The sequence below is a fragment of the Littorina saxatilis genome, linkage group LG14 (assembly GCF_037325665.1).
Source record: "Littorina saxatilis isolate snail1 linkage group LG14, US_GU_Lsax_2.0, whole genome shotgun sequence".
Classification (NCBI taxonomy): Eukaryota; Metazoa; Mollusca; class Gastropoda; order Littorinimorpha; family Littorinidae; genus Littorina; species Littorina saxatilis.
The window spans coordinates 23396525-23422248 of NC_090258.1; the positions used below are offsets into that span (position 1 = coordinate 23396525).

The window sequence follows — 25724 nt, forward strand, 5'->3', positions numbered from 1 at the left end:
CACTGAACATTTTCGTGCTGTTCCCATTCTGCGAACTTGGGATGGACAGTGGTCCCCCGGTTCGGAACTTCGGGACGAAGTTCATTTCAAACGGGGGCGATTGTGACAGGGGAGGCTACCGCTCCTTTCACAGCAGACTCTGCACCCGGGTTGTTGGCCTTTACAAATCAACACCTGTGGTTTGTGGAATTCTGTTTGTGATGGGGTCTGGTGGTTTCCGATTGTCTGTATGTTCATGGAAACCTTCGGGTTTGCATAACAGTTTTTTTTTTCTTCAACATTTTTTATTCAGGCATGCATGAATTAATTGTCAAACAATTCAAGGTACATAAATATTTGACAAAACAACATGATACATAATTTATATGGCAGCTAATAATGCATTATATGGAGCCCATTTAAGGGTAAACTGATATTGTTTCATATGAATACTGTAAACATATTGGTCAATTTTATGTAGATAAGATAATTCTTTCAAAAATACACGTAAACATGGTCTGATGTTATTGATTCTACATTTATAAACAAAAAATTTAGCGTTCAAGAGTATGAAATCAAAGCCTTGATCTGTCTTTATGTTACTGTCAAAACCAAAAAGTATCAAGTTATCAGTAAGGTTTAGTCTAATACAGTTGTCACATTTCCTTTTTAGAAATTGTTCAAACTCAGCCCAAAAGGTTCTGACATGTTGGCACTTGCATAAGTAATGGTAAATCGAATCTTTTTCAACTTTGCAAAAATTACATAAATTAGAATTTTCCTAGTAACGTTAAATATTTTTGGCCATTCAACTGGTGTTTGTGTTAGTATTTTTTCCCAGTTTGTACATGCGTTTGGAATACAAGCTTTACCTATCAACACGTCATAGAACACCTTAGATCCTTTTGAATCCTTTGTAATACAGTTAATAGCCTTTATGCAGGGCATACATTGGTTATCTTCCACAACAGTGTTATGTTTGAGCAAGTATGATTTTATACTATTAATACATCCATAGTATTCCAAAAAATTGACAGAAAGTGAATACTTTGTGTTAAAGCTTTCCACATCCAAAAACACTCCATTTTCTTGTAACAAATCTTTCACATAAAAAACACCTTTGTCTGACCAATTTTTATAATGAAAGGAATTATTACCAATTTTAAACTTGTTGTTGAAGAACAGAGGTTCTGCAAGAACTTCATCTTTAGTTGTAACTTCCAATGTTCCATAATATTCCAAATATGCTTCAAAAACATCTCTCCAAAAAGGATTGACATTTGTTTTTGCTAATATTTTGGGTCCGAAATTTCGGACTGATTCAACCTCCGGACAGTTGCGCAAGAGAATTTCCCTCCACTTGGGACCAAGAAAAAATTTTCTCATCCACAATAATTTTAAAGACATAATGTATGTTTTTATATTTGGAATAGATATACCTCCTTCTTGCACGGAGTGTACTGCAATAGTTCTTTTCATTTTATCTCTTTTTCCGTCCCAAACAAAATCGAAACACATCTTCTGCAACTGTTGAATCATATTGTCTGGTGGATTTGGAAGCAGAATCCACAAATAGACCAGTTTTGACAGTATTAATGATTTCAATATTGCAACTCTGCCTAACGGTGTACTAGAACGTTTCATCCAAATATTGAATAATTTCTTGGCTTCATTGAACTTATCCATCATGTTCATTTCTGCCATTTTTGTCAAATCATTTGTAAACCACAGTCCAAGGATCTTAAACTTTTCTGGATTCCAAGTCATTTTTCTATGTGGAAGAAACTGAGCAGGGTTATTTCGTTCACTGCCTGCCCAAACATTACAAGTTTTATCATAATTAAGTTTAAGTCCTGAAATACAAGCAAATACATCAAGAGTATTAAATAATTCCACAAAAGATTGATTCGAGCCTTCAAGAAATGTGGTTGTATCATATGCAAACTGACTTTTTTTTTTTTTTTTTTTCATTACTTTATTGTCCCATCGCTGGGAAATTCGGGTCGCTTCCTCCCAGTGGAAAGCTAGCAGCAACGGAGTCGCGCTACCCAGGTGTCTGCGTGTTTAAGTGTATTCAGCCACCTGCACTTATGGCAGAATGACCAAGGTCTTTTACGTGCCATTGTGATGACACGGGGGTGGGACATGGCTTCCGTCTCTGGGTCTGCACATAAAGTTGACCCGTGTCCGTCCCGGCCCGAATTCGAACCTGCGACCTTCCGATCACAAGTCCAGTGCTCTACCATCTGAGCTACCGGGCCTGGTATCAAACAATTGGTCTGATACAGGACTTATCTTATGTTCTGTGTTATTAACCTGAATGCCCTTTATATCATTATTTTCCCTAATTTTACAGGCTAACACTTCAGCACACAAAATAAATAAATAAGGTGAGATTGGGTCACCCTGCCTGCAACCACGTTTTATAGGAAATCGAGTTGATGATTTACCATTGACAATCACAGAAGCACTTAAATTTGAATAAAAAGCCAAAATCCAGTTACAAATATCTTCACCAAAACCGAAAGCCTTTAATACCTTATGCATGTAATTCCAGTTAACTGAATCAAAAGCCTTTTCAAAATCAAGTGAGACTATTAAACCTGGTAAATTCTCTTCTTTTAAATAGTGTAGCATGTCGTAGATTAACCTTAGGTTATCACCAATATAATTATCTTCCGGCCACAAAACCAGTTTGATCTAAATTTATTAATTCAGGAAGTACCTTTTTGATCCTATTTGCGATACAAGTTGAACCAATTTTGTACGTAACATTTAACAGTGATATCGGTCGCCAATTTTTAATATATTCCCTGGGTTTATCACCTTTAGGTATGCAGATAATAATGCCTTCCCTCTGAGTTATTGACATTTGCTCATTCAAGAAACCCTCGTTAAGAGATCTAACCACTAATCCACCTAACTGTTTCCAGAAGAATTTAAACAAGAAGAGCAAACGCTCGATCGAGTCACTTTCGCAGTTCTGAATATTATATGAGGCATCAGATGGACAGGAAGAAATTGCTATTCACAACACAATACAGATGTAAATAATTTGATGTAAAGAATAATCCTATAAAGTTTGAATCAAATCCGATGAATAGTTTCAGAGATATGATATTTCAATTTTTTTCCTTCAAGACATACCTGTGACCTTGAAAAAGGTCAAAGGTCACCAAAGCAGACGTCAAAGTGTAGAGGTCACTGGGAGTCACGTTCACATAAAATTTGAGCCCGGTCACTTTTATAGTTTCCGAGAAAAGCCCAACGTTAAGTTGTGTGTTGCCGAACAGAAAAGGCTAGTTATCTCCCTTGTTTTTCTGATAACGTTCGTAAAAGGCTACAGATGTAAATACTTTGATGTAAAGAATAATCCTACAAAGTTTCAATCACATCCGATGAACTTTGTCAAAGATATAAAATGTCTAATTTTTCCTTTGACGGTGACCTGTGACCTTGAAAAAGGTCAAAGGTCAACGAAACCATCGTTAAAGTGTAGAGGTCATTGGAGGTCACGACTAAACAAAATATGAGCCGGATCGCTTTGATAGTTTCCGAGAAAAGTCCAACGTTAAGGTGGTGTCTACGGACGGCCGGCCGGACGGACGGCCGGCCGGACAGACTAACACTGACCGATTACATAGAGTCACTTTTTCTCAAGTGACTCAAAAATTCTACTGTAAAGCCATCTGTGCCAGGACTCTTCCCGTTTTTCATGTTTTTTTAATGCATTTGAGGCTTCCTCTAACGTAATCATACCCTCCAGGGAGTCTGACTCAACCTTTGATAGTGTTGGAAGGGATTGAGCATAGTCATTTATGTCAATATCAATTACATCTTTTTCAGAATAAATATTTTGGTAAAACTGCTTTGTTTCTTCTAACATTTGTTCAGTATCTTCTATGCATGAACCATTTTTTGTTATTAATTTAAACATTTGTTTGCTGACAAAGTGTCTTTTTTCTAAATTACAATAATATTTAGAAGTTTTTTCTCCTGCTGCGGCCCAATTTGCTTTACAGCGTAATAAAATACCTTCAATCTTACTCTTCCTAATATTTAATAACTCATTTTTCTTTTCTTGTAGCATCTGTAGCTCATTATCCGTTTTGTGTATTTTTTTGTCTAAATCTAATATTTCTTTTTCCAATTCTTCTTCTTTATTGTTATTTTCCTTCTTCTTTTTTGCACTGAACTCCATTGTTTCTTTGCGAAGTTCCATGAGTAAGGTATCAAGAAACAATTGGTCTGATATAGTAAATTCTAACTCTTCTACTGAAATATGTTGTAAATTTGCTCTGTCGTAAACAAGCGCCGAATATTGTTCTTGTATTTTTGCAATAGTTTCATTGATTTTATCTACAAATTTTCTGTCCCGCAGCAGCGATGAATTAAACTTCCAGAAATTTTTAAAGCGAGTTTTCTTTTTGAATTCCAACTCTAAAGTAATTAAAGAATGATCAGTTCTGTAGCCATAAAGAATGTCACTGTCTTTAACATGTGTCACAAGGCTTTCTGCAACAAGAAAATAATCTAATCTTGCTTGCTGTGGAGGGTTGGGTCTTCTCCAAGTATACCTTAGTATTTCTGAATTAATTTCTCTCCACACATCTATAAGATCCAATTCAGAAGCAATGTCCATTACTTTTTCTTTTGCTTTCGGGTTATTGATGTGTTTATAATTACAGTAATCTAATGTTGGGTTTAAAACTAAATTCCAGTCACCAGAAATTATTATGTTTGGGTTTTGCAATGATAAAATTTTGTCTTTCAAATTATCATAGAATTCAGGATCATCATTATTGGGGCCATAAATATTTACCAAAATGAATTCTATATTCATTGTTTTGATCATCAAAATCAGAAAGTTGCCTCGGATATCCTTTATTACTTTTGTAACTTTAAAATCAAAATTATTATTAAAAAGAATTGCGACACCTCGAGATTGTGAACTAAATGATGCAAAAAAACACTCATAACCCCACTCAGCTCTAATCTGTTTTTCAAATTTCTCTTCGAAATGCGTATCCTGCAAAAGATAAATGCAACAGTTCTTCTGACGCAAAAATTGGAAAACATCTCTACGTTTTTGAAAATTATTCAACCCCTGGACATTACATGAAGCAATTTTCACGTTAGACATAGAGTAAATTCAGTCTTGTTTTCCAGATGCACCCTGAATGCTGCAAAATGTTCAACAATAATGCCTGTTTTTTTCAACACAAACCACAAAATAGCACAAAACAAAAAGGAATGTCTACCTGACATCCTAAATACATACAGACAATATATCAAATCAATAAGAACACTCAAGACTCCTTCCAGCACAACTCAATAAAATAAAAAGCACCTGCCTTTATCTATACAAGGGCTAATCAGAACTATAACAAAACTAGAAAACTAGGGTTCAAAAACAGAATATAAATTTCAAAGACAATGTTGAAACAGACTAGAATTAGAAACTACATGTAATGATGTATGTACCAGTTATCAGACAATGAAAAGCGTGTTATCGTTTGTAATGTGCCTCTGCACACTCAGATTACGTACAATACTGCTAATCAAATAAAAAGACAACATTTTTAAATCGATAAATTATGAAGAGTTTTAACTCAAAACTTAAAACTACAGTTTAGCAAACAGGTTAACATTTATAAACAGAACTTTATTCCTTGTTTTATTGCCATTTGTTACCAATTAACACTCCTCAGTGTTTCTTTGAATTAACATTATTTATCCAAGTACAGAGGCAAATCAATCAACCAAACATCAGTTTCAATTTTCTTTCGCTAGCTGTCGGCAAACAGAAAAACAAAAAGACAGGCAGCACCTTACAGGGCTGGTTAACAAATGTGTGACTGTTTAGCACAGAAACATTAAATCAGACTTGGGCTTTGAGGTTTAGGTAGGTGCCTATGTCTTTATAGGCTGTGATATGTGTGTGTGTGTGTGTGTGTGTGTGTGTGTGTGTGTGTGTGTGTGTGTGAGAGAGAGAGAGTGTGTGTATGTGTGGCACATTCATTTTTATTTAGTCTCAATATACTACACAAATCACAACTTACAACAAGGGGGATACACTGGTGTCACATATATATATACATTTGCAAAATTCCACACCGATTTCACATGCAATTATAGGTTTCCTTTTGTATGATCTTAGACAATAGTCAATCTGATTTCGCTTGAACAGTTATAGGTTTTTATTTGCACAATCATAATTCATAACCATCACTGATTTCACTTTTCAGTTATAAAAAGGTTTTCATTTGTACCATTACAGTCCGCAAGAAGCACTGATTTCAGATTCAATTGTCAGTTGAAGATTTTCATAAATTTGCACAGTCCCAGTCCATACACACTGTCCAGTTAAAGTTTTTCATTTGCACTGCCACAGTTCACAATAAATGTAAACACTGTTTTCAATTGTCCAGTTGAAGTTTTTCATTTGCGCTGCCACAGTCCATAATAAAACACTGATTTCAGTTGAAGTTTTTCATTTGCACTGCCACAGTCCACAATAAACACTGATTTCAGTTGAAGTTTTTCATTTGCACTGCCACAGTCCACAATAAACACTGATTTCAGTTGAAGTTTTTCATTTGCACAGCCACAGTCCACAATAAACACTGATTTCAATTGTCCAGTTGAAGTTCTTCATTTGCACTGCCACAGTCCATAATAAACTCTGATTTCAATTGTCCAGTTGAAGTTTTTCATTTGCACTGCCACAGTCCACAATATACACTGATTTCAATTGTCCAATTGAAGTTTTTCATTTGCACTGCCACAGTCCACAATAAACACTGATTTCAATTGTCCAGTTAAAGGTTTTCATTTGCACAGTCAGAGTCCACAATAAAAGTTGTAGGTTTTCATTTTTACATTCATCATCAACAGTCGACACTCATTTCTCTTGTACAGTTGTCGGTTATCATTTGCATTACATACTCACTGTAGGCATGGGTAGTTTCAATACATGTACTCACATGTGTGTATGTATGTGTGTGGGAGTATGTGTCTGTGTGTGTGTGCACCCTAATGAAGTACCATCAGTTGTCAGTTACATGTAATACTTCGCATTTTTCTTAGCAAATTTCTTTTATCAGAATATAACAGCACTTGGAACACAATCATCAATCCCTCACGCATCTCATTTGACAAGCTGTCAATGAATAACAACACACAAAAAAAACAAGCGGTACATATCCAATTTCTGAACAATGGTTCACATTTTAGACCGTTTTCTTTTAAGAATGGTAATACAGCAGACACGTGCTACGTAATGTAATTTCTAAGGGCAGATTTCAACCCATACCCATCTCACCTTCATTTACCAGAAATTTTATTTATTCCCAGTATCTTTAAAGTCACCAATCAATGATAAAAATGTAGACTGAAAATATGATTCAAAATAGACATTTGCAATTTCACTGTATATCCTATCATTCTCTCTCTCTCTCTCCCCCCTCTCCCTCTCTCTCTCTCTCTCTCTCTCTGTATGTGTGTGTACGTGTGTGTGTGCATGCGTGTGTGTGTGCATGCGTGTGTGTGTTGCATGTGTGTGTGTGTGTTTGCTTGTATAATGTACATTTTTCTGTGTCACAAAAACAAAGGCTTTACTTGTGGCTTTGCATGTAGCAATAAAACAAAACATGTACTGTTGCAGCGAAGAAGAAAAAAACAAAATGCCATGACCTCTTATGCTCGCACTATTTCAACACATAGTACTGTATAATAATTCCGAAACAAACAAACAACTCATCAGCAAAACAAGAGGACCGTCAAAAGTAGGTCATGGGGGAGAAACTCATGAGTATGCGCATACAGTTTTAGCGATCACAGTTCTTTCCCCTGATTGTATTTTACCGATCAGACTAGATTATCGTGATTTAGATCCGTAGGAAAGCTACGCATTGTGGTTGAATTCAATGTGACAAACAAGAATATTCGTGAGATTATAAGGTCTTCCACATATTGCCTTGCTTTTCTTGCAAGTACACCCCCTTCCCCCTTTCGACAACACGCACCACTTTCCCGTCTTCTCTCTTTTGCTTTGCTTCCGATCTCAGTTCGGCACGAATTCTGCGAAGGCGAGGGGGGAGGTCCGTTTTCAATGAGAACTTTTTCCCCTTGAGCTTAGAGCCCCTTTTCAGCACGGACTCTCTGTCACACATACAAGTCAAGTCAAGTCTTTTATTGTTTTGGGCCCAGAGGGCTTTGAAACAAAGATATAACTTTAACAACAAAAAAAGGTAACAAATCAGACAGTTAATATATGTATATAAATTGAGCGGACAAATACAACAATACTATACGACCAAATTAAATTGGCAATATACACTTCCATACATGCAAACAAAAAGAAAAATAGGTTTAACAAAATCAGGTAAGAAATCAGGCAGATAATATGTATACATTAAGCGGACAACGATAATATACAGCTGAAGTAAATTGGCAATACCATTATGCCATGCATCTTTTGTAAAAACACAAAACAAAAGCATGTATTACATATATATAATATACATACCAATAAAGAAACTAGATATAACGCTAACATACTAAAATCATAACATGGGCTACAAATCTTGCTAGCTTCATTAGTTTTATCTTAGATTTACAATTCATTAGCTGTTCATATTTTAAACAATTTGGGTGAGATCGGTAATAAGGACTAATTAATGTTCTTCTTTCAGACACTATACTTTCGTCGGTACAACTGAACAAATAGTGAAACTCATCACCTAATTCATTTTTATCGCACATGTCACACAATCTTTCATTTCTAGGAACATTAAAAAATCTGTGCTGATGTATTGGCAACTTATGATTGCTTGTTCTAAATTTTGCTAGTTTAACTTGGAGTTTCCTAGGCAACCAAAGCAAATACCTTTCCAGACAAAAATCCTTTTTATATATTCTGTAATTAAAACACAAGCTGTTGGCATTCACGTCAGTGTTCCATTCCTGCAGGAATTGATCTCTTCTCTTTTTAAAACTTGAGACGGCAAGACTCTGAGTTGTCCATAAATATGATAGACCCAACTTATTTAACATAGTATTGACATGCGACAGCCAGGGCAATTTAACGTTTTGTACATGGTACAACTTCAAATGTAGTTTTAACATTAAACAAGACATCTTATTCGCACCATCGTTCATTTCTTTCATCAGTTTATACCAATAAACCAGTAACTGACATTGTACCTCAATTCTAATTGGATAACGACCAAGCTCTCCGTAAACCATACAAGTGGGTGTAGTTTTATATACATCAAGAAGCATTTTTAAAAATCGCAATTGAAACCTTGACAATATGTCTAATGAATCATATCCCCACACCTCACAACCATACAACAAAATTGGATGTACACACTTCTCAAAAAGATTCAATTGCACATCAATTGGTAAATTTAGTTTTCTACATTTTCGAATTAACGAGAACATTGCACGGTTACCAATCAAACATTGACGTTTCATGGCATTATGAAATTTGTTATTATAATTAAATAGTACACCTAAGTACACATAGTCCCAAACTACTTGGACAGGTACTCCATTCAAGACAAAATTTGGGATATTCCGTATTTTCCCCCGCGAAAAAACAACTATTTTTGTCTTTTCAATATTTATGCTTAGTCCCCAGTTCTTACAATAACGATCTAGTCCATCCAGGGCTTTTTGCATTTCTCCAGGTGTTTCGGCGAGTATAGCAGTATCATCAGCATATATTAACAGGAACAAATACATATAGTCATTAATGCGTTCAACATCTATTTCTTGGGCTCTTTTCAGGGGCAACTCTAGGCTGACATCATATTCAATCAAAAACTGCTTCAGGTCGTTTAAAAATAGTGAGAAAAGAATCGGTGATAAATTTTCGCCCTGAAGAAGCCCGATGTTTGAGGTGAACGTCTCGGAGAATACACTGTTCACCTTCACGCACAATTGTGCCTTATCATACATGTCCTTAATTACATTCAATACCTTACCATTAATATTCCGTTGCATCAGCTTCTGCCACAGGAGATTGCGTTGCACAGAATCAAAAGCTTTACGCAGATCAATGAAAGCACAATATAACTTTTTCTTTTGTTGTAAAAATATATCAATAAGACAATGTAGTGCAAAAATGTGGTCTACAGTAGAGTGGCCTTTTCGGAAACCAGCTTGTTCGTTGCCGATCACAGAATTGTCATCCAGAAATGCATGCAATCTTTTATTTATCACACTTGTAAAAAGTTTTCCAAAACAACTTAGTACACTGATTCCTCTATAATTATCAGGGTCGGCTGTTGAGCCTTTACCTTTAAAGATTGGGCTTATATACCCCACTGTCCAAGCTTTAGGCATTTTCCCAGTATGCAATATCAAGTTAAATACACGTGTTACAATAGTTAATAGTTTTGGTGAGGAATATTTCAAAAACTCGTTTATAATACCATCGTATCCGCAAGCTTTGTTATTCTTTAAATTGTTTACACATATCATCACCTCCTCCTTTGTAATATCAACATTCAATTGTTCATTCATAAGGTCTGTGTCATCAAGCACATCATCTTGCACATCAATCAAGTCGTGCTCAGATACATTACTAAGTTTTTCAAAATGTTTTACAAATACTTCACGGGATATATCATGCATCGCTTGTTTCTTCTGCTGGTCACATCCACTTATCAATTTCCAATAACTGCTGGGGTCAGAAGACTTCATTGTTCGAATTTTCTTATGTAGTTGCTTTAAATAACTATTATAACTTTTACTCAGTGTTCCCTTATAATCCTTGAATGCTTGGGCCTTATCTTGTATGATCTCTCTGTTATTTGGTTGGGCTTTAAATTTTCTCTTTATTTTTCTATATTTCCTTCTTGTCTGTTTACATTCGTTATCAAACCAAATTTTCTTAACTCCGCTATGTGCATCGTTACTGCTACATGTATTTATTTTTTTTTCTGCTTATTCTTTCTAAGCATGTTCAATTTATTGGCAGCTTCGGATAGAATTCCTTCTATTTGTTTCATTACATTATCGATCTGGTCCTGAGTTACATCCTCTACACTACCAATTAGGGAAACTAATATCCCTTCCACTAATAATACTTTATTATCATCAATTTCATCTACAAAATTCGGATTTGCTCCTACTTTCCATATTGGTTTCAACACACTGCTAGTGTTATAATTGCTTTCAGTTTCATTCTCAACGTGTTCATTGTCCATTAGGATATCTGACAGGGCAAAAAATATAGGACAATGGACATCAGATAAACATTCATTATAGTCACATACTTGAAATTTTGAAAATGACGGAAAAACATTTGGCGTAGCTAGTACATAATCTACCAAACTCACATTATTACAAGTTACTCGACCCAATCTTGCGTCCTCTCCCATTCTGCCGTTCACTACTAATAATCGTTGACTAATACAAAAGTCAATAAAACTGCGGCCAAAATTGTTCATAACATGGTCCATTGAGCACCTCTCTTTTATAATTCCAAACATGTCCATCATCTGCACTGTTGATACTTCATCAGTTAATTCATTCATAATAGCACAGTCTTCCAAATAGTCTCTTGCATATCCACTTCTAGCATTAAAATCTCCAATCATGACAACGTTTTCTGCATTCAAATATGATAGTGTTTCTTCTAACTCTTGGTAAGCACTGGGTCTGACATAGGGTGAGCCTTCTGGTGGCATATATACCACACACAACAATAACCTTTCAATCATCTGCTGACCTACATGTTCAGACAGCTCAATAAAAATACCATCTTGAAATACTGGGAAGTTCACAAACCTGTATTTACTGTTGGCACTTTCTTCAATTCTTGTTTTTAATTTAATGTCTTCTACAATTTCAATGTGTTTACAGAGCTCGTCCCTGATATAAACTGCAACCCCACCCGACTTTCGTTTACATATCAATCTGTTTTTCTTAAAACAAGTAAAACCTTCAACTTCACAGGAATCAAAATCATCTAGCTTGGTTTCGGACAGGCATATAATATCGTTACACAAGAACAGCTCGTTGAATTCTGGATATTTCAATTTTGACAACAATCCACCAACATTTAACGATACGAAACGCATACGTTCTTTTTGACACACTGGCTCACTCACCCTTTCTGAGTTGTTACTCTCAGATTCGCTCCCATCCTCCTTCTCATTCTCATTCTCACTCACATTCCCATTCCCATTCTCAATCTCAATCTCATTCTCCCGCTCAGACAGGGCGTTTTCTCTCTCTCTCTCAGTCGCTCCATTCGTAATACCAACTTCAGTTACGTTGTCGAACAAAACGAATAATCACCGTGTCGCCTCTGACCGGGTGACAGGCCGCCATGTCAAAACCTCGATCAAACCCTAGCTCAGACTTCATGAAAGCATTGACTCTGTCTTGACAATCTTCAGAAGTAGTTTTGCCCAGACCCCACAAAAGCAAGTTGTACTTTCTAGAATTAAACTCTAATTCCTCAATCTTTTCTTCAAGTTGCTTTTTGGTAGACTCAAGCTTCCCTTCAACCATTGTGATCTTCTCTTCCACATGCGTGTTTAGATTTGTAATGGCGGTGCGAATCTCGCGAACCTCTGACAACAGAGTTGGGGGCTCCTGCAAATCGGCAACCTCACCCCCGCCTACCTCCTTGTCTATAAACTTGTCCATGTTAGCTTGGTTGACCTGGTTGTTCTTCTTAGGCCCCATGGTTGGCTGAACGCAGCTTTTTATTGACTCGGGCAGTGCTTGAAAGCGTGTACTTCACGCGGTAGCCATACCGGAAGTTTATGCATAACAGTTTTTATAGGGCTAAGAAATTAGCCCTAACATTTTTAAACCTGTTTGATTGCACTTCGCTTCCCGAGGTGATCGTAGTGTTTCGGCACACGGTTACATCGGTCCAATCTCTGACTTCAACAGTTGTGTCATCATTTTCCCATTTTTTTGGTTTTTTTGTGGTTTTTTTAATTTTAATTCAAACATGTAGAAAACCTGGAGTATATCATACATTTCTATCCCGTAAATAACCGTCTCTAAATATTATTATTTCAAACACTCAATTTAAACTTACACTTGTTTCATACCAGGCCCCTGAGGGTTAAGTCCCTTTGAAAAATAAATAATATTTCAAGGGGTGTCCCATATCTAAATTTACTTATCCACATTTTTCCAATCAAGATTAAATGGGTAAGATACTTAAACATATCATGTGTCAAACCATTCTTATCTCGCACACAAATCAGCACATCTGTTGCTTGTAAAATAATTGCTATGTTATATCGATCGTAAAACAATGTTTCAACACGCTTCCACAAATGGTGAATTTTACTGCAATAGAAAAAGAAATTTTCAATATAAGCAACTTGTTCAATACAATTTGGACATTTATCATTATTTGCGAGTCCCATTTTTAAGAGAAGAATAATGGTTGGGTATATATCGTGTAATATCTTCCACTGTAAATCTTTTAGTCTGGTTTCTGTTGTCTTTTTTGCATTAAGCCAAACTTTTTCTTCAATATTAATACCAAGTTTGTTCAGCCAAAATCGAACACAACAGGGTGGACTATATTTCATATCTGTCATAAAATTTCGAAAATCTCTAGCTTTTAACATCACTTTATCATTAAAATACAATTTCGAAAATTCTTCAGTAACAGCAGTTACATAATTGTTCTTAACGAGACAACGCCGAGTGAACAACAATGTACTGTAAATAGAGTAAATTAAGTTCTGTACATTCTGAAATGACAAAACGAATTGTTTTCTAAAAGGTCATTGACATGTGTTATTCCTTTTTTTGCCCAGTTGTCAAAATAAATTACATTATTTTGATATTTTATATCGACATTATTCCATATGCATGCCATCTTCAGAGATGAAGGAGAGTGCAGTGTATTATGTTCCAACCAGACTCGCAGTACTTTGCTCCAGAAGGAGGACTGAAGACTATCTAACCCTTTAAACTTTTTAGGACCAATAATTGAATTAAAACATGATAAATCTGTTCCAAAATTACGGAAATATAATCTAGGAATCCAAGTCCATGTACTATTGTTATTCATATTCGAAAGCTGAGCAAGCCAGCCGCGCAGAATAGATTCTTGCAATATCAATTATTTGAATTCCTCCTGTTCCTATTCCACTGCACATAACACTTCTCTTCACTTTCTCAAATGCTTTCTTATTACAATTAATTTTCCTCCAAAGAAAACAAAACAATAACGTATTAATTTCTTTCAACACAGGTTCAGGGATGCATATTGCCTGCATTACATAAACAAACTGAGAAATCAAAACACTTTTTATTACGCACATTTTACCAAATATGCCAAGATTCCGTTTTTCCCAGTTTAAAATCACCTGTTTAATACTCTTAATTCGTTGTGTCCAGTTTTCATCCGTAGATATATAATGTATACTTAATATAATATATAATAAGCTGTTACTGATATTATAAGATCGTAAAATAAAGCATCTCCGTTTGTAAGCCCATATCTCATTGAAAAAAATGCTGATTCCCCCCCCCCCCCCCAAAAAAAAAAACGAAAAAAACCCCGTGTGTTTCACCTGCTCACGTGCAGTGATATGATGATAGTGAGATCGCGTGCAGCTTTCATTGAATCGGCATTGAATATGAGAAAAAACAAAAGGGATGAAAGTTGAAGTATTTAATTATTAAAGTAAAAACTATTCAATAATCGGGTGGTCCGTGTTCATTTTATTGTTTAGCTATAAAGTAATGTTGGTTCGTTTTAAATGATCAGCAGTACAACTGGGTTTTGTTGTTGAAAATTATGCGGGAGTGAGAGAGAAAAGGTAAGTATGGGCACACGCGTGTGCGTGTGTGTGTGTGTGTGTGTGTGTGTGTGTGTGTGTGTGTGTGTGTGTGTGTGTGTGTGTGTGTGTGTGTGTTTTCGTGAGAGGGATTGTGAGTGGCTGGTCCAGTGTGGTTGTCGGTATATCATTGTACGTATTGTAACTCCTTTTGTCTAAAGGTATTTTAAAGCTTATAACATTAAACAATCAAAGCTTCTCTCTCTCCCCGTCTCTCTCTCCCTCTCTCTCCCTCCCTTTCTCTCCATCCCTCTCTCTCCCTCCCTCTCTCTCCCTCCCCTTTCTCTCCCTCTCTCTCTCCCTCTCACTCTCTCCCTCTCTCTCTCTTTCTCCCTCTCTCTTTCTCCCTCTCTCTCTCTCTCCCTCTCTCTTTCTCCCTCTCTCTCTTTCCCTCTCTCTCTCTATCCCTCTCTCTCTCTCCCTCTCTCTCCCTCTCTCTCCCTCTCTCTCTCTCTCTCTCCCTCTCTCTCTCTCTTCCTCTCTCTTTCTCCCTCTCTCTCACCCTATCTCTCCCCCTCTCTCTCTCCCTCTCTTTCTCTCTCTCTCCCCCTTCCTCTCTCTCTCTCCCTCTCTCCCCCTTTCTCTGTCCCCCTCTCTCTCTCCATCTCTCTCTCTCCCTCTCTCTCCCCCTCTCTCTCTCCCCATCTCTCTCTCCCCCCCCTCTCTCTCTCTCCCTCTCCCCTCTCTCTCTCCCGCTCTCTCTCCCCCCCCTCTCCCTCTCTTTCTCTCCCTCTCTCTCTCCCTCTCTCTCTCTCCCTCTCTCTCCCTCTCTCTCTCTCCCCCTCTCTCTCTCTCCATCTCTCTCTCTCTCCCTCTCTCCTCTCCCCCTCTCTGTCTCGCCCTCTCTCTCTCCCTCTCCCTCTCTCTCTCTCGCTCTCTCTCTCAACTCTCTCTCTCTCTCTCTCTCTCTCTCTCTCTCACGAATCCTTCTACCATGGAGAATCGGCCATTCTGTTTGCTACGTGTATGTAGCTACACACACACACTTACATACTTTGTACACACAAACACACACACACGTACAATTTGACATTATCCCAGAGTACGCAGTAGGAGGGTCCTGCAGACTTCAATTGTGTGTGTGTGTGTGTGTGTGTGTGTGTGTGTGTGTGTGTGTGTGTGTGTGTGTGTGTGTGTGTGTGTGTGTGTCTGTCTGTCTCGACTTAACAGCTCATTGCTGGTAAACTACTGGGCGCAGTTCGTTCAAAACTTGATACACTAACTTGATAATAGGTCCGATTGATCGTATTGAAACTTCATAATGTTACCTGGGACCTAAATGCCAAATAATCCACAAAAACGACTCTTAACGGCGGGCGCAATTCGCGGTGGGAGTACAACTGCCGTGCAGCTAATGGAACAGCCAGCTAGCTGGTGCAAATCATGTCCGCCTATGGCAAAAGTGATCCGGGATCGATTCCCGGCATGGGCGGTCTATTTTTATTTTTATTTTTTTTTTAATTCTTGTTTACTATTGTTTATTATGAACGTTTTAATGTTTTATTTTACTCTAATAATTTTTTTTATTTTTTTTTTTAATCCACGTGCACAAGACAAAAACTTTCATACTGGGGGAGTGAGCCAGTCTGAAGAGTACTCAGGTCCAGCGCCAGCGTTTTTTATATGAAATGCCAAACTTTTTTGCAGTGGTATAAAATGGCACTGTGGAAGTCATCCTGCCTTTTGCTGCTCTTGCTTTTGCTCGCTGATATCGCTTCCGCACAAGACGGAGGATGGCATGGAAGAGGTTTTGGAAGTGAGTCATGCACGGGCAATTGTGCTCAGAGAAAGTAACCCTAACTTACATATTCTTTACATTATACATGTTGTTCCCTTTTTTTGTTTTTACATTTTCGCTTGTGGTGGGCAGTAGACCAACAATACTTATCAAGCTATAGCCTACAATCAAAGAGAAAAAACTCTTCACTTGTATGTTAATGTGTGCGTTTACATTCAATTAATGTTTGACTAATTTCGGTAGACTAGGATTGAGAGGGAGCCGTGGGTACATGCGCGCGCGCGTGTGTGTGTATGTATGTGTGTGTGTGTGTGTGTGTGTGTGTGTGTGTGCGTGCGTGTGTGTGTGTGTGTAGGTGTGTGTGTGTGTGTATGTGTTTGGTGTGGTGGAAGGGGTGCGTGCGTGTGTGTGTTTGTTTGTGTGTGTGTGTGTGTGTGTGTGTGTGTGTGTGTGTGTGTGTGTGTGTGTTTAAAACGATCCCCACAAATTTCCTGGACAGATAATGATGAAACAGTGCATGTAAATTCTTCAAGATAATCATACCTAAAGAAACGGTGTCTTTTGTCAAGCGCCATGAAAATCTTCATTTTTTGAAAGAGTGTAGCTGGATGATGGTACAAAGAAAATTGCTACAAAGCTGAAGAATGTTACATGAATCAAAGCTGTACCATATTCTACAATCTGACAAAAGAAAAGGGAACTCGAAACGGGGGAAAAGGGGAATAACTTTGACAACCCCAAAAAACTTCTGAAGAGCGCTTCAAACGAGAATAATGTAGCTGCTGTGTCAAAATGTAAGAACAAAGATTAAAAAGTGTACATGCAAGTATAAAGTGCAAAACTTAAGCTTGCATATGGAAAAGTCCAGAGAATTATACTCAATGATCTTCCGCTTCAAAAGCTGGCCGCAAAATGGGTGCCTCATAAGCTTACAGGGGAACGAAAGGAGCATCAGGGTCCTCTTGCACACGATCTGCTCAACCGTTGTGATCCCAGTATACCCAAATTTGTTGTTACTGTAGTCACTGATTATGAGACTTTGGTTCCCTTCTACTTTAATGCTAGAGAACACAGAAACAAAGGGTATCTAGACCAAAATGACGAGATGCATCACATTTGTAAGCGAGGTTTTCCAAGTATAAACAGGGCTATTCGCTGTATTTTTCGACCACGAAGGTCCCCTTGCTGCCAATATTCTGTCTACTAACAGCACAGTCAGTGTCACATAATTTGCAGAAACCTTTTCACCCAAACTTACTTACGAGTTTAGCAGTCAGCGAGCAAACTGCGAAACCCAGACAGCCCTTTATGAAAATGTCAGTCTCCTCAAAAGAAGGCCCGTAACTCCATTCCTAATAATGATGCCATTTTTGCCTCACACATTTTTCAGACTTGATTACACCCCTTGTGATTTCTGGTTATACCCTCTTTAAAAATCAGACTTTTTGCCAACAAGTTTCACTGCACGCAGGACCTCAAAAAAGCCGTCAAATCAGAGCTCAAAAGCAACCCCAAATAAGGCCACCTTAAGGCCTCTTCTGATTGGCTTAGGCACTTGTGACTTTGCATCGATGTCGGAGAAGAGTATTTCTAATGACTACTGTATTTTGGACCAGATACGCCGATTAGTCTCTGTGAAAAATTACATTTGATCATTTTGTTTGGATCATACCTCGTATTTCGGAAAGAATTTTTAAGACACGTCATTGGATTGTTGACTTTGCACGCCTACAAGCAAATGATAGTTACAAGTTCTGCGGAAGTTTCGTGTGACCACTGGACTTAGTTTGCCTAGTCACGTGAAGCGATATCAAAGCCTTGAGTCAATTTTTCGGCTGGAAACTAAAAGAACACTGACAACCAATGATCACCAAGACTAACATTAGTAAAGGCCTTGGTTAGCCAAAATCAGTGACCGAAACGGATTGGGCTCGTATTGGCGGACCATAGGAATCAATGTAGTACCTATTATGCATACACATATTTTCTTTATTTTTGAGCACATTTTCAGAGTAATCATGGCATATCTATATATAGAATAAAAAAACCAAGAAAGGTAAGTTGTTGAAACGTTTGTTATTGACAAAAATACGTTACAGGCACAATTAATCATATCGACCCAACGGTCTTTCAAGTGCACAGACAAACAATTAGTAACAAGAAGTTAGCTTGATGGAATGTACGGCCATTTGTTGGGAAACTCACAAACGAATGAATGATTATATGACTAACAACTTACCTTTCTTATTTTTGTATTGTGAATGTTGGAACGTTGGCAGTCTCTTTGTTTTTTATGTGTTCACGTCTATATAAATGTTGTTTGGATTCGGGCAAAAGATACGGAATGCAATGCACACTTTCTAAATCTGTTGTTGACGTTCCATTTAAATAACAACTTTAATAATCAAACATAGCTTGACCAACGTTTCAATCAACTTTCACTAAAAGCCGGATATGACGTCTTCAAACACATGGATCTAAAACAAAGGATAAACGCATCTGATGGTATTATCTGGAAGAATTTGTATGTAAAGTTTCATGAAGGTCGGTCTGGTAGTTTTCTCGGAATCACTCTTCACACATACACAGACACACACACACACACACACACACACACACACACTCACGCACGCACGCACACACGAACGCACGCACATACACACACACACACACACACACACACTCCAAAATCAAATTAGAAAAATCAAGGTTCCCGCGTTAAAATTTAAAAATAATCAGAACTGATAAAACGAAACATGTTCGATCTGCTTGTCAGTAGAAAGAACAATCTGCATCGAAAACGTTATTCACATAGGCTATCTTGTCTAGCATGCTGGCATTATGGCATGCTGAATGGTGTTGGTGTCGCCGTTTTAGAGGGCAATGAGACAAAAACAAGTCGCGTAAGGCGAAATTACTACATTTAGTCAAGCTGTGGAACTCACAGAATGAAACTGAACGGACTGCATTTTTTCACAATGACCGTAGTCCGCCGCTAGTGCAAAAGGCAGTGAAAGTGACGAGCCCGTACATGTTTAGCGCAGTAGCGGTTGCGCTGTGCTGCATATCACGCTTTACTGTACCTCTCTTCGTTTTAACTTTCTGAGCGTGTTTTTAATCCAAACATATCATATCTATATGTTTTTGGAATCAGGAACCGACAAGGAATAAGATGAAATTGTTTTTAAAACGATTTTGGAAATTTAATTTTAATCATAATTTTTATATTTTTAATTTTCAGAGCTTGTTTTTAATCCGAATATAACATATTTATATGTTTTTGGAATCAGAACATGATGAAGAATAAAATAAAAGTAATTTTGGATCGTTTTATAAAAAAATAATTGTAATTACAATTTTCAGATTGTTAATGACCAAAGTCATTAATTAATTTGTTGGCCTACATGCTCAAATGCAATACCGAAGTCCGGCCTTTGTTGAAGATTGCTTGGCCAATATTTCAATCAATTTGATTGAAAAATGAAGGTGTGACAGTGCCGCCTCAACTTTTACAAAAAGCCGGATATGTCGTCATAAAAGACATTTATCGAAAAAAATGAAAAACACATCTGGGGATATCATACCCAGGAACTCTCATGTAAAATGTCATAAAGATCGGTCCAGTAGTTTACTCTGAATCGCTCTACACACACGCACACGCACAGACACAGACACACACACATACACCACGACCCTCGTCTCGATTCCCCCCTCTATGTTAAAACATTTAGTCATAACTTGACTAAATGTAAAAACGGACATTTCAGTAACTCGATCCCAAACGCATTGCCTTCAAAATGTCGGTGATTTGTGCTAACACGTGTTGTAAGGTACATACGGAATTTGAAGTCATTTGAGAGATTCGGTCTGCTGTGCTTTGACATGACAGAAAGAGTTCTTAAATTTACGGTAGGTCTTTGCTGACTCATCGGGGGGAAAAAATGTCTTCAAGAGCAAAAACAGATGCGCCACATACTCAAATTGTATGTACATATTTTATCAGACATGGGCGGTGTTAGGGTTTCAACGCAAAGGTAATCTTAAAGGCCCACTCCGCTTCCCGTAAACCATCAGTTTCTGGTCGTAGACACTGTCAGGCTTTTACACACAGTACAAACACACTTTCGTTTAAACACGTACCGCTCGAGAACATCCTAGGTGCCCTCTAAAAAGAGAAAGCAATTTTCAAAGAATTTATTTTTGCGTGGCTAGCCGGATTTACTCTAACACAAATTGGAAGCCTCGTTTTGGTGCTTGAACTAACTTTTAAAATCTTAATAATAAATTGACAGCATGTGAGACAAACATTCTTAAATCATAAAATAATAATTTTGTTCATCAAGACAAGATCAGTACAATTCGAAGTTTTTAAAGTTTGAAATCAGGGAGCCCCGAAACATGTTATGCAAGGTCGTGTTTGCCCAAGCAGACGAATTGTCTGCATGTCGCCAGTTTCTTTGAACGGTCAACCGCCAGCGCTGTGTTTGTGCCACACGCAGTCGTTTGTTGCATTTTAGATCCAGAGGTGCACAATACCATGATATTGCAGATACAGGAGTCGCGTTGAAACCACAAACTGATGACTTTTATTCATCACGTATGTGAAAAAGGGAAAGTGGGTCAAACGGGTCCACGATCGCTGGGGGGTTGAATAAACCACGAGAAGTGGTGTGCGGTTTACGCATGCTAAATAGCCATTCAAACGAACTGTGTCATTGAATACTGTTAAATGCGAGTGCAAGTGTGTTCCATATGGTTAGAATTGCTTATTTCGTGACAGATTTTTAAGGTCCAATTTGTCACACACAAAAATCAAAATGGCGTCTCAGATGTACCAACGTTACGCTCACTCTGTTAATGGCATCTGTAAATAACGACACTGTTCGTAAGTGTTTGTATAAAGCATTTAGACTACGTAGTGTTTTAACGCCTTAGTGTGTGTATGTAATGTTTTACTTGATTTGTGTTTAAATATCGTCATGTTACTTTATGTATAGTCACCCCCAACACAAAGGGCAATAGCTAATATGATAACGCAATCCAATGCAATCCTATCTCTCATACCATCACCAACCCACCCACCCCCCCACTCCTCCCTCTCCCCTCCCCCCGTCCCCCCTCCCCTCTGTCATATAGAACGGAAACTGCACATAACAGCTCACCATCGTTTGACTCAATGTTATTATCACAGGCAATATTTGCCTCAGTTTTAAAGAACAAAACTCTTCCAGAGCCCATGAAACCTGGACAGGGTAATTGTTTTTGAACATCAAATATTGCCTAGTTATTGCTCTAAGTTACTTAAGTAACTTGATTAGGTGTACTTATATATTTTCAGGATTGCAAGGAAGGTCTGATCACGAAAATGTGGAACCTCTTCACAGGTGGATAAAGAAACGGGCTGTCCTGAGTAAAACATCAGAAAACAATAAACCAGGAAAAGATATGGTAAGTCTTCCTTAAAAGTCGTTCACGTTGTATGTTTTCTGTTGTTCGACTCTTGACAGATAACTTGTGAAACCCAATTGTGACCCTCCACCACGAAATGAGTCGCATGTCACCTCGCGCGGTTCTGCGCTAGGCTTAATATGTTAAGTCCGGGGAGTGTATGGTAACAGTGTGAGGGTCACCTTAGTCACAGGCTTATAACTCAAACAGTTTTCGCTCTTTTCTAAAACGGTTTTCACCACTGGATAGAGCATAAAAAACTCTTTATGAAAATGTAAAAATATGAAAATCATGCAAAGGTGACATGCGACTCTTTTCGTGGTGGAGGGTCACAAATAATATTGTATACAAGTGATTTTGCACACCGCCCTACCCTTTCCGAATGAACGTCCGGTTACACCGAAACACTCTTGCGTCTTTACCGATAATTATTTTGTTTGAAAGCGGGATACTGGTAACATACAGTAACACTTGACCCTGCGAGCGACTAGAGAGTAAAGCTGTCAACAACGACAAAAGAGTCCGAATTATTGTGCTGGAGGAAATATATTTTAACGACATCGTACACCGATTGACCAACAAAAGTAGACTTCGCTAAAGGAAAAGATTGAGGGTGTGATGCGATTCCTAAACGCCCCACTGAACGACTGACGTCACATGTCGCTTCGGTCTTTTCCGGAGGAACACCGCGTGTACATAATACACACTTCGATCGCGTAGCACTGCCATTGCACATTTTCGCAACGAAAACCGTGCCACTGTTTCATTCATCTTGGTGTGTTAAATCTGAAAGCAATATAAGTGAACGAACAATTGAAAACATATCACGTTACTAAACGGTAGCTCAGTGTTTCAGTGTGACGTGGAAGTGTTCAAATATCTGCTGCATCATGCAAGCCGATTTGGTCAGTTTCACCTGAACGACTGCGAGAGGCGAGCGCAAACCGTTGTGTTGTTCAGAAATGGTGTTCCCTTTGATATTTTAGTGGACATTTAACTTCAAATGCAACCTTTCTTAGCCGTAGAGTTGGTAACAGAACCTTCATGCGCGAGAAACACCACATACGACGGAGTAACCCTGAAATGCCTTCACTTTTGCAGCACTCTTTTTGTCAGTTGCTGTTTAGCCTAGTGGTTTGTGCTCCAGCTTGAAGGTCAGCTGACTCTGGTTTGACTCCCTTCCTGGTTAAAGTTTTTTTTCTTGTTTGCTTTATTTTTGTCATCTATGTTGTGTCCTTAACTCCACCCTTTAATCTTTTCAACCCTGATGCATTTGTTTATTTTGTTTATTTTTTTTTTTAAACCATTTCCCCCAAAGCGGTTTAGCACGGTGGTATGTTATGATGAAAACGCGATTACACAAAGCTCACATGTGCACGGTCTGCAAACTAAACGGCGTGGGCTCACCGTATTAGCCAATAACAAGCACAGATATTAAACCGCAGCGCAAAGCGTAAACATTAGTACATTAGTATTGAAGAAATCAATATAGTTACCAGAAACAAAACCGTGCTTCGCACCGAACAGTTCGACAGTGACTAACCTACTGACCGAACCGCACCTCTCGCTTGTGACAGTCGCTCATGATACAACCATTCTTTTGCCGAGTCTGAAATTGATCTTCATAAAACTATGTGTAAGTGTAACAAAAGAAAAAACTAATTTCTTTCATATTGCTTGAATAATAACTTTATTAACTGACAATCAAGGTGGCATCGCCGAATGACTGCAAGTGCAACGCGATCGAAGTGGCACGCGGTGTTCCTCCGGAAAAGACCGAAGCGGCTGTGATGTCAGTCGTTCAGTGGGGCGTTTAGGAATCGCAAATTCGCTTTGGGGGGTGTTTTCAATTCTGTTTTAGGATCCATCATTATGTGGTCTGTTAAAAAGCAAAACATGTTTTTGAAGGGGCAAAACGCGGAGTTATGAGGTGGATGGCCAGGGTACCTTTCATTGTGGTAGCAGGGATATTCAATTTTATCCTACATACGTGAGAGAGACACTCGTGAGATAATAATCGTTCAAATCACACGTGTGTATATCATGTAAATGAGGTCATGTCAAGCAAGTCTGGCAGGGACCTGTTTTTCCACTGCTTATGATGCCAAAGTCACCAAGACAAAATTCATTATAGAAAAAAAAATTGCGCTCGCTAATTACCCTCGATGAATTTTTAGAACTAACACGTCACGCCACACTTTCAGAGTGACGTTTCTTTACTTTGACGTAATAGATTGCACGAGGCTTTAGAAGAGATCGAGGTTCCAAAACAAGCGTCTTCAATTTAGCTGCCTCGACTGCAGGGCATTTTCAGTAAAATACACGTAAGTACAGTATGTAGGATACACAGAATACCACATGGCTTGCTGTGTCGTACCAGATTTACACTCGTTGCTTTTTCAAATAGTGAACAGCTCGCTTTCGCTCGCAGTTCAATATTTCTTTTTTCAACTCGTGTAAATCTGGTACGACACAGCAAGCCATGTAGTATTCTCAATATATACTGTTCGGTTATTTTGTATGAAAAGAAATATTGAGAAAAAGGCCAGAGAGGGAACTAGGTTCGTATACTGTGCCAACGGACGTTATGCCAAAACAAAGGCCGAAGCATTTCACGCGGTAACTGGATATTATTAATGAGAGAAATGAGTACAAATGTATTCGACATTATTGTATGGATAAGGATGGTTTGGGATCGCAAGCGGGGGTGTGGGGCTGCGGAGGGGGGGGGGGGGGTCTGGGCGTTGGTTGGAGAGGGGAAGAGACTCCTATGGCTCATAAAGGGAAAGTAAGCTTGCTGAAGTTTAAATTGTGATCATTCAACTGATGTTTCTATTTGGTCATTATGTAAACTCATTTTTCTGTTCACACACACACACACACACACACACACACACACAAACACACGCGCGCGTGCACGCACACACACAAAACACACACACACACGCGCGCGTGCACACACACACACACACAGAAAGAGCATAGGTGAAACTGTGCAAGAAAGCGAGACACTAGATCTAGATCTGTCTGTCTGCATGTAGCCTACTTACAGGGACACGACTGCCAACTAGTCTCGGCCCGCTCAAAATATCAATGACCGAGACTTTCAGTAATTCCTTCGCGTGACGTCTAACCCTTTTACGTCATAATGTGACGTCAATGTAATATGACGTCTTCAAATGTTAAAGTTTCTACCACAGACATACACACACACACGTATACATACATACGGACGCACGCACGCACGCACGCACAGACAGACAGACAAAAGTTAGCACCGCATAGGCTACACTTACGTGAGCCAAAAAACCTAGTCTTGATGTCAATATTTTGAAGAACTATCGTCCTGTATCTAATTTATCATTCTTGTCCAAGGTTTTTGAAAAGGTAGTTTTGAAGCAGCTGTTGTCATATTTGAACACCCATTTGATCTCGCACTCTCAGTCCGCTTATCGCCCTTCTCTCTGTACTGAAAGAGCCCTACTTAAAGTAATCAGTGACATTCTGTCTGCTCTGGATGGTGGTGATGGGTCAGTGCTTACCCTACTTGACCTTTCTGCAGCGTTCGACACGATTGACCATGTCACGCTTCTCCATAGACTTCAGACTCTGTATGTACGGCATCTCCGGTGCACCGCTATCATGGCTTGAGTCCTATCTCATTGGCAGGACTCAGGCTGTGCTTGTCGATGGCCAGATGTCTGCTCCAGCCCCTATTTCTT

General features: G+C 38.4%; 1 long non-coding RNA gene across 1 annotated transcript in view; it reads left to right on the forward strand.

Moving 5' to 3' along the window:
* The window catches only part of LOC138947382 (uncharacterized), a 40882-nt gene that overhangs the window by 3698 nt on the left and 11460 nt on the right, over positions 1-25724 (forward strand). Inside the window, exons 2-3 of the long non-coding RNA XR_011449645.1 lie at positions 16464-16572; positions 21893-22002. This is a non-coding gene — a long non-coding RNA (uncharacterized lncRNA). The remainder of the gene's footprint in view (positions 1-16463; positions 16573-21892; positions 22003-25724) is intronic.